This window comes from Dermacentor silvarum, chromosome 7 (assembly GCF_013339745.2).
Source record: "Dermacentor silvarum isolate Dsil-2018 chromosome 7, BIME_Dsil_1.4, whole genome shotgun sequence".
Taxonomy (NCBI): domain Eukaryota; kingdom Metazoa; phylum Arthropoda; class Arachnida; order Ixodida; family Ixodidae; genus Dermacentor; species Dermacentor silvarum.
The window spans coordinates 169554405-169564209 of NC_051160.1; positions in this window are offsets into that span (position 1 = coordinate 169554405).

A 9805-nucleotide genomic window follows, 5' to 3' on the forward strand; every position below is an offset into this window, starting at 1 on the left:
GATTCTAGGCCGCCTTCGCAAAGGACATACACACCTCACACATAACTTCATGCTAATAAAGCAAGACAAGCCCCAATGTGAAACATGTGGAGATAAACTAACAGTAAATCACATCTTATTTTCATGCAGAAATCTTGAAACACTGAGAAAAAAATATTTTACTCCATTTTACAAGGAACACATTCCTTTTCACCCAGCTTTATTTTTAGGCGAACATGCGCTTCTTGATATGTCATATGTCTTTAGCTTTTTAAAGGAAGCAGGTGTTCTTGAAAAACTCAGAATTCCCACCGTGTGCTTCGCTACATATTGTGCTACACCTCACCCACCTTCTCATCTCCGAGAAGAAGGTCGAGGTCTTTCTTTAAATTGTTGGGACTCTAGCGACCCTTTCCCAGTCAAGGACTCGCTGAGGTGACGCAACTTTTCGGAACAATTATATCTTGTGTTTGGAGCATGATAGCCTTAGCTGCTTATGTGCCATTAAACCCAACAACAACAACAAAAATCTACGCAACATAGCTCTTCCTGTGGTATTTTTATTCCTTCCACAAGCGAGACATTTTCATGGCGTTTAGAGAGACTAACGTCATCAACATTGTCTGAGCTGTATGCAATGAAACAGGCAATACAATACGTACTACGGCAGCTTCAACAACGTTGGACTATCATCACAGACTCGAAAGCAGCATTGCAAAGCCTTTGCACGAAAAGCCCTAAATCAAGCAATTAAATTTTGGTCAATGATATAGCAATATAGTTACGCTGTTATATTTACGGTCGCAAATTCAAGATCATCACCGACCACTATTCTTTATGAAGGCTTGTAAGACACCGAGATCCGTCTGGCCGTCTGAGCTTTACGGCTTTAAGAATATTATCACGTGGTCGTGACATGGACTCACGCAGAATACAATCTGTTAAACATCAAACTCTTTATTGGGCGACCCTGCGCCCAGCAAAGAAAAAACTTTACAAGAAGAGCGGCGAGCGCAACGTCGGTCATCGACAAAAAACTGATCAGCGGCGAAATGTGTCGGGTTTTATCGATGAAGTCTACAAGTATGGCTTTTGGGCTAGTTGGTTAGATACATCAGAGGTGGACATAGCGCTTTCTCTCCTCGTGACGATAAATGCGGAACGCTCCGTGAAGAAACATCGCGTAATCTTCGTTCACTCTCCCTAACACGGGCTCTGAGTGTCCGACGGGAAGCAAAATTAGTAAGTCGAATGTTTTCTAAGTGATAATGTGGATCAATGCTCTCTTGTCTGCTAAATGATGGATATGAATGCATGGTGTCGCCAGGAATTGTGAATGATTCTGCGAAACGATTTTGCATATGTTACTATATAATATGACTGTGTGCTGGCCATAGTACTTTTCATCCATTGAAACAAACTTTGCTTGGTCAATTATATTGATTCCATTAGTCTAGACGAATAAAAGCAAAGTTTTCTTGTAACCTCTGTGGAACTGTCATTTATTTCCATCCTATTCGCTCACCTTCCTAAGGAATCTACTGGAGCGATTTCCATGAATGACAGACTAATTATGATGACCTGAAGACATACGCCGATCCTTTAGTTTAATGAAACGCTGGCACATCAGCTGAGGCGAGTCGCAAGCTCGCCTCAGCCGCAAAAGAAAAATAACGGCTGGCGTAGCGGTCGCAATGTCGGACGCTGAAGAAATGGAAACAATCGTGCCAAGCTGCCTAAGATCTTGACGCCACTGCGATTTCCGGTTGTGACGTCACTTTTAATTTTTAATTTTTAATTTGCTGTTAATTGTGCCCCCCTCATAGTAGATGGCGATGGTTGCAACGAGCCGCCATTTTCTTGACATGTGGGCTTCTATGGAAGCTACGCTACCAGTTCATATATATCCTGAAAGTACTAAACCATTCGCGTCGCTCATACAGTCAGATTGCATAAGCGTCGGTGGCAACATACAACGGATAGAAGCATCGATAACGTTCGAGAAACTTCCGATACATGCAGGCGCGTCCTGCGCCGAGCGATAACGTTTCACATTTATTAGCCGGTGGAAAGCGGTCACCGCTGAAAGATAAACAAGTACACGCGTCAATGTGACTTTTTGGTAACTTACAGGAGTGGTCGCCGTCAAGTTGACACCGATTGCCTTTATCGCCAAACATTGGTAGCGACACAGTCCGATGAAGACAGCTTCGATGACTGTCTAGCTGCTATTGCTCCTGAATTTCCCGATGTTGCCGTTTTCCAGCAGGAACAGGGTAACGACGTAAGCTTGGAACCTTTTCGTCGTGGCCCAGACTTCTGTAGTGGTCGATTTGCTATGCGTGACGGACTGCTGTATAAAACAAACTACACAGCGAGTGGAGCTCACTTCCTTCTTGTTGTGCCAGAAAGTCTTCGAAGGGAAGTGCTAGCTCTATAGCAAAAGCCAGTATCCAGTGCCCAGTGTAATGCCTGATTATGGGTCCAGTGTCGCGCGCTGGGTGCTTGGACGCTGGCAAGGCGCGGCATACTGGGAGTTGCTGGGCGCGGGGTACTGGTGCGAAATACAGCTCTAGAGCTGCGCGGTGCCTGGCTACCGTACAGACTTTTTTTTTCAAATACAAAAAAAAAGAACGAAGAGTGCTGTAATACTATAAAAAAGGGGGAAATTAAAAAAAAGACGAGAGCTTCTTCTAGGCCGTGAAAAAATCAAAACCCATTGAAGCTGGCCGAAATGCCGACACCACCGTTTCAGCAGACCTTTATTTTCAGCAGACCGTTTGAGCACACTTTTATTTTTTTCTTTATTGCTGATTATGAGTTTCTTGATATGAACTACAAAGTACAGCTGGCTTCAACAGCTGCGCGTTGCATAGCGCAGCTAGCAACACCGACACCGCGTTCCCACGCACTAAAAGTTTTAACACCCTTAAGGGTGTAAATCAGTTTGTCGCTAGACGGACACCCTAAGGGTGCTGTTGCCTACACCCTACATTTGGGGTGCTCTTATAGCGCCCTAGAGGAAGGGTGTTCAGTAAAAACCATGAAGGGTGTTATGGTGTTAGACCACTATAACAGCCATTTTTATGGGTGTTGGAAGGGTGTACATCCTTTTATTTCTACAGTACACGGAAGGCAGGCTCAGCTGTACATGCCTTGAATTACGACTATATAGAGCGATCCACGCATAACTCGTGTGTGCTCGTGGTTCAAGTTCAGCTACCAAACACGGCGTCCGATGTCCAAGCTTGAAGCTTCGATGGGCATACACAACATTTATACAGTGTGGATCACAATAAATATTAGTAATTCAGGGCCAAACCTGTCTTCACTGCACAAATGCAACCTAGCAAGCGTGTATATCTACATCAATGGTTATTACGATTTACATATCCATATAATATGTAATACAGGCCAGCAAGACATCATACTGCATTTTCAAGGAAAGTAAATATATTTATACCATGCTAGAATACATATATACATAATACATAAATAACAACCGAAAACGCGCTATCGCCAAACACATTTATAAGTACACAAAAATATACATTTCCTACAAAAGTATGTTTTCCGTTAAAATAACTTGTCATATCTGTCCTATATACAGGGTGTTTCAGTTAACTTGGGCCAAACTTTAAAATATGCAAATGCTCCGTAGATAGACAGAACCAAGGTGATGTTTTCTGCTGTCACTTGGAAATAGGCTTAGAACAATAGAAGGCTGAGCTACTTGGTACCGATTCATATCGCAAAAAAGGTAAGGCGTGCACACACGGACGCAAGAGAAGTGAACAACACGAACGCTGATTATCAACTGAAGGAAGCACTGAGGCAAAAAGAGAAAGAAGACACAAAACTCATCTGCGCATGCAGTTTTGTAAAACTCATTATGCGCAGATGAGTTTTGTGCCTTCTTTCTTTTTTCGCCTCAGTGCTTCCAATCAGTTGTTAGTAGGCGTTCGTGTTGTCCACTTCTCTTGCGTCTGTGTGTGCACGCCTTACTTTTTTGCATTATGGAGATATACTATTTTTGTATTCCACCTAATTAAATAATTAGTCCTAATTATTTATTCAGCTTCTCAATTATAATTAGATGACAAGTGTCAATTCGAAAATTGTATAGAGCAACATGAGAAACTCCGAATGCAGTTTTCTGTTGCTCAATACGTGCAACACAAGAGTGTTTTTCCGAGCAAGAAAGATGCCCGCGAATACACGTAAAGTGCCTCGAGCGGCCAGCCACACGACAATTTTGCGTGTATTTGCAGGCTTCTTTCGCGCTCAGAAAAACAATTTTATGTTGTACGTATTGAGCGACAGAAAGCTGTATTGGGAGTTTCTCATGTTTCTCTATACAATTTTTTCATTGACACTTTTCATATAATAATTGAGAAGTTCAATAAATAATTAGGACTAATTACCTAATTAGGCGGAATACAAAAAATAGTCCGAGTATCTCCAAGCGACGGCAAACAATATTACCTTGGTTCTGTCCAGTTACGTAGCATTTGCATATTTTTAAAGTTTGGCTAAAGTGAACAAACAACCTGTATATGTGGTAACACTTAAAGAACCCAAGTTTGGTGCCACTTAAAGGAATATATTTTCAATATTAAATTGCAAGTACAAAAATTCTAGTTTTGATGGCCTTGAAAAAAATGTATATTGCAAAGGTCTATTAGGGAAGTACATGAAATGCAGAGCAAGCACACAAGAAACACACCTGTTATTTTGTACACCAATATCATCGCAAATCATTGTGAAAAGCTCATTTAGAAAGTCGATATAAAGCTTGACTGGCCAACATTTTTGATATACTGAAATAATATATGTTCCACACATGAAGTTGCTTTAAATAAGGTTTGAGCCAGGAGCATGATTATGAATTTTCGCTCCTCAACTTGAGCACGAAATTTTTTTCCCGCCTAATTATTTTTTTTTCAAATTTAAATAGGAGAGTTCTCTGAGCTAAAATTATTTTTTTTTCAAATTTAAACAGGAGAGCTCTCTGAGCTAAAAACGCTGTGTAGCAGATTTTCTAGGTACAATTCTTGTTTCTTTAAATTTTTTTTAATGCGAAGGCACTGCATGGTCTGTTATAAAAGATGTTGCTTGAAAATGATTTTTTTTCTTCTGCAAGACAAAAGCCTAAATATTCCACATATATTACTGTTTAGGTGCAAAGTGCCGTATCAATGCGGGCCTTATAAAAACAAACCACTGTTCATTAAGGTACTCTGCTGGCCACATGCGGACGAAGTTAATATACATTGACAATTTCTAAATTATTTATACTTGGTGCGGAAATGGAAGATTAGGGCGTGTAGCATGTGCGTACATAAATTAGCAAATAATGTTTATTAAATCATCCATACTCTGGTGACTGAATGAAGCTTCAAAGTGTGAGTTCACATTTTTTAAACATAGGTCATCATGCACAAATAAATCCCGCTTAATATTCACCAACAAGAAATGATTGTATCAAACAGTAAAAATATTAAACAGCATATATTAGTTGATTCAAGTTAGAATAAAGTGTATACGTTTGAGCTGTAAAAATGTAATTTATGCAAGAAATCACCTTTAGCTTTCATAAAAGCGAGAATACCATTCACGGTTAACCACAAGGAACAGGGACTCCATTGCCCAAGTAACACAACGTTGTGTGAATGTTGCTTGATTGTAACAAATGTTAGGCGACGTTAAACAGCAAAACTCAACGTTTAATGTACGTTGCCAGCTATACGTTCAAGTGATGTCACAAATAAATGTCACAGCAACATCTCGATACCCACGTTGTGTCAACGTTGCATGTAAACATCAATTTAACTTGTAAATGTTATCAATGAAGCAACGTTACAAAACAGCACGTTCCCAGGACGTTGCTGGATGTCACCAATATTGACAATAATGTAATACCAGGCTGCTGTAGCATTTCGCATGTGTATGTTCATGCCATTATAAGATAATTTCATTTTCAACTGAATACTCATCTTTACCATACAGTGAGGTATGGAGCTGTATAATGGTTTTGCAGTCATTAATATTTTCTAAGGAACACCATGTTAAATTATGTGTATTGTGCTTCTCCACAGATAAGAACTGCTAGAAATTATAATAATGAAATGGCAGAAGCATTCACATGACGATAATGCTCTTTGTTGCAACGGTTTACCTATAGTAGACAAAGTTACGCATAAAAGTATTCCCTTCGTCCGCACCAAATGCACAAGACCTTGCGACTGCTTGCACGCCACATGCCCCTAAAAGTGGAAACATTAAGCAGTCGCCATCTAAATAGGCACAAGCCCCATGATACCAGCTACATAAAAATAACGAACACATCCAAACTGCACAGAGGATACACACAGATCTAATCTACTTGTCTATATGAAAAACAGCGCATTTTTTTCAGTTCACGTATGGCTTACATCATAGAAACGGCACTACAGCAAATGACTATAACAATACGGCTGCAAACACATCGTACACCACCGCACATTTCTGCCACAGACCACATAGGACACATGCACGCTGCAGTGACATGTTTTTTTTAGGAGGAATCTTCGCGAGCCGCCCGATAAACACAGAAGGCACGTATGACAGGAGCGCAACCCACTCACATTGAACACACCGACACGAAAGGAAATGCGGACGATACGGGTGTAACCTGTGCCACACGAGCTATCAACCCTCGTGGATTTGATCCTTTCCGACTGAAACAGTCACAACGTGCACGGAAACTTCACACACAGCACATGTGTACCTCCGATATCGTGTCAACAATTCCTGAGGCTACAATTCATGTTGACGACATGAGAAAGTTATTTAAAACGAAGCGATGGCGTAGGAAAAGTAGGCAGCATCGCGAAACCTCATGGATTAATGGCTTTGAGACAGCCCAAACCGTTAAAATCACGCCACACCGACGGCTAGATAGGGATAACGTTAGCTAATCTCGAAGGCCATGCTTTTGCTGTCTGCAGACGGCGGAAGCAATTCAAAGGTATAAATTCGTGATATAATTTCTTTCAGCGCTAAACTATAGCATAAAATATAGATTTTTCAATGGTTATTTTGTCTCGCAACTGCTATACCAAGTTGGGTGCAACCGTGCCCAAAATTTTAGCCTGTGAGTGTACCGGTTAATATTTTTGGTATCGCAGAGGCCACAACCGTCTCACAATTATGCAGGCGGCGCTGTTGTTTTTCCTCCGTGTTCTGTGATGGCGGTCGTATGTGCGGGGTGCCATGGTGCGTTTGCTTGATCGTGTGTTTTTGTGTTTGCTGTAATGAAGTGGGTCGCAGTTAGCGTTCACAGAAGTGCTTGAAGATACCTTGTGTCATGCTGGAAACTCGCCGTATGCATGTCGTGCCAGGCAAATGTGGACCAACGATTTTATGCCGTGGAGTGTGGCCCCTTTGTCTAGTTGTGTAAAGTTGGGTGGACGTCGCAAAGAAATAATGCGTGTTAGCGCGCCTCAGCTCGTCCACTACGCAGCGGCATGTATGCGGGGAGTAACATCGTCGACGCAGCACGGGCAACTTGGAGAGCGCTTTGCGAATGCGTCGTACCATGCAAAAGGTAAGTAATCGTGCTGGCTTACTACACGCGTATTGTGCGAGCTTCTCGTGTGTGCATAGCGTGCGCGAACGTACGAAATAGAAGTCTCGCGACAACAGTGAAACCTGTGCTGGTGCTTGCTGAACGCTGGTTGTCAGCACTTAGTTGCGCAAGTTTATTGCTTTGATGCGAAATTAAAAATCTTGATAAGCGTTTTCTTCCGATGATAAATATAACGTTCGGAAATAATCGTGTTCATCATGTGCGCGCTGTGCGTGATCTCCCGCTTTTCTGCTGAAGTTGCATAATAACGACTCATTTGCCTCTTCACCGATTCTTATTGCAATGGTGTTTCCTCGCCTATAAATGTTTCGACCTTGTAAATAATCTCTGCTTCCGAAGTTTTCGGTTTACGACAGTTTCAGAGAAAGAAAGATAAGCAATCACAGCTTGCTTTGTACAACTTACTTTTAAAGGCAAGATGTTTTGATATACCTTATACATAACTAAACATGACAGGGGAAAGTTGCTTAAGCTGAGTCATAAAAAATGAATTGTTTTGTAAACAAACAATTTGCTTTGCTATGTGCTGCTGCTGCATGTCAATAATTTTACTGTGATGAAAGGGTACCCATTATCAAGACATTCATCCGTGACTTCTACTTTGTGCTCTGTTGCCACGCTGCACTAATGCAAACATTGTTTTCGTGACTCTACCAGTGCGTGCCAAGGCTTTGCGTTGAGGTGGGGCACGACTAATACACAACGCACGGGCCACGTCTGTGATTAGACCGCACATAAAACCAATCACACGTTTAAAATTATTTCCCAGAGCGCGAGAAGCGAACAAAGACAGAAAAATAGACAATGCATCTTTTGAAGCAAGAATAAATGAGCTGACGAAGCAGCTTCCATCTTAACTACAGATACGAAGTGCGAAAAAAAAACGGGAAAATTCTGGGAAAAAAACTGTTTTTTTTTGTTTTTTTTTTCAGCGCAGTTGGAAAAATTGGCCAAAATTTCCGCGGGGAAAAACGTACAGAAATAAAACTTAGGCAACACCCAGCGTGAACGTGAAAGCGAAACGCGAAACCGAAACGTCACACATGATACCGTAACACCAAACGACGGCTGACCACTCGCCATCGATATCACATAAGGTCAGCTCCAGCGTCAGCGTGGCTTCGTCATTCGGGTGTGGTATCTCATGTTTTGGTGCCCGTTATTGTTCAATTTTGACTTTCCCTCGTGCACTTGTGCAACCTGTGGCGGAAGTCCACATATGAAGCCATGTGGAAGCAGATTCTGCAATGGTACGGCCAATTTCCGACGTGTGGATGCACTTCACGGTCGGGGAGACCTTCACGGTCGGGGAGACATCTTGATCCATGTTTCCGCAGTCGAAGCCACGACGAAATAGCCATTTAAGTGTTCTGTGGTCTAACTGCCGTAACAATTCTAAGCCGCCGCACCCGTCCACAGAGAACTGAAGGCGTTCGCGGTGATGCTTCCGGCTTGTCTTCGATTTGTTAAACCCTGCATTCGTTTGTGAAAAGGCAGAAAGCATTTTTTTACATATTGAGAGTTATGGCTTTTGACATTTGGCAATAAACTATTGACCATGTGCTCAAAAAAATTTGTTCTTTTCCATTTTTTCCAAAATTTCGGGAAAAAACGTGAAAAAACAATTTTTTTCCGATTGCCTCAAAATTTCCGGAAATTTTGCATCTCTAGCCTCAACGCCCGGCCTCGCGCTGGGTTGTCTAGGCAACTGTACAGCGTCGTAGTGTCAGTTCCGGTCGCTTTTCATTCGAGAGGGCGCAGCCGCGTGAATCAAGCTGCGCCGAACCCAGTCAAACTACAAAATATCTGCCGCTACCCGTTTATTCTCATAGGTTTGCTTGCTGGCGTGGCCGCCTGATTGCTGCCACTTCGTTGTGGTCTCTAGCTGTAGCGGTGAGCTGGGAGTTGCGAATACATTTTGTGTCGAGCGTTGCTTTTTTTTAAAATGCGAAGCATTTCTTGCCGGCGGCTCTGTCTGTTGTCCCGCGTCCCACCCCCACAGCGCATACGCGTCCCCTCCCCCTCTCTCTCCTCTCCTACGCTGCCCCTTTCTCTCCTCTAGGAGTCTGGAGCGGCGCGCTCGACAGGTGGTGCGACAGCTGCATACTCCGCTGGGGGCGCCACGGTAGCTCCGCGGTATGAAAATGACGGAGAGCGCGCGCCTCATTCTCTCTTCTGTGCAGCGCCGCGTTGAGC